This window comes from Brassica oleracea, chromosome C7 (genome assembly GCF_000695525.1).
Source record: "Brassica oleracea var. oleracea cultivar TO1000 chromosome C7, BOL, whole genome shotgun sequence".
Lineage (NCBI taxonomy): Eukaryota > Viridiplantae > Streptophyta > Magnoliopsida > Brassicales > Brassicaceae > Brassica > Brassica oleracea.
The window spans coordinates 29,785,952-29,787,078 of record NC_027754.1 but is presented as its reverse complement, the minus strand read 5'-3'; positions in this window follow the sequence as shown (position 1 = coordinate 29,787,078).

Sequence of the window (1,127 nt, the reverse complement as noted above, 5' to 3'; positions counted from 1 at the left end):
CTTTCCCGCTTACGGCATGATGTCCGGATGGATGACTCAAGGCCGTTTAGCTTGTCCATATTGTCTTGATGATACAAAGTCTTTTTGGTTGCAACATGGAAGGAAGCATAGCTGGTTTGACTGCCATAGAATGTTCCTGCCTAAGGAGCATCCTTACAGAAGAAATGTCCAAGCTTTTCGAAAGGGGCAGACAGTAACTGATGATCCTCCACCATGGTTGACGGGAGAAGAAATTCTTCGCGAAAGAATCAACAACATCGAAGGATTGAAGAAAACTGTCGATTGTGGAGGAAATGGACACGAGAAACCTGCGAGCATTATAAACGGCTACGGCAAAGACCACAATTGGGTGAAGAAAAGTATCTTTTGGGAGTTGCCGTATTGGGAAAACCTTCTTCTTCGCCACAACGTGGACTTCATGCACGCTGAGAAAAATTTCTTTAATAATCTTATCAACACGGTGCTTAATGTTCCCGGGAAGACAAAAGATAATGCAAAGTCGAGGATGGATCTACCTGATTTGGGCAGAAGGTCTGAGTTACATATGAAGGCTGATAGAACAATGCCTGTCCCGATTTTCCGGTTGTCGAAGGAAGAAAAAAAAGAATTTCTGCGATGGTTGAAAAATGATATAAAATTTCCAGATGGGTATGCTTCAAAGTTTAGTAGGTGTATAGAAGAATATTCAAGGGGAGTGATCTGGTCGAGAAGGTGAGAGAGATAAACCTGCGGGGAGCGACGGGAGACGACTTCTATTTTTCTTTTTATTTACAGCTGTGAAAAAGTGTTCACATTGCCATTTCAGTTTTTTTTTTCTTTTTTGTCTTTTTATTACATATACTAGGTTTTTATTTCTGTATAGGGACAAATAATTATATGTGGAAATTTTAAATAGAAGATATCTCTGCGAAGATACTTAAGCACGAAGATGTTGCTATTTTGAAAGAAAACATTGCGGTGAAGCTTTGTAATTTGAAGAAGATTTTTCCACCATCGTTCTTTGATGTTATGGAACATTTGGCCGTACATTTAGCAGACGAAGCTGCTTTAGGTGGTCCAGTGCAATATAGATGGATGTATCCTTTCGAGCGATACATGTACCATCTGAAAAGAAAGTTAAAAATAAA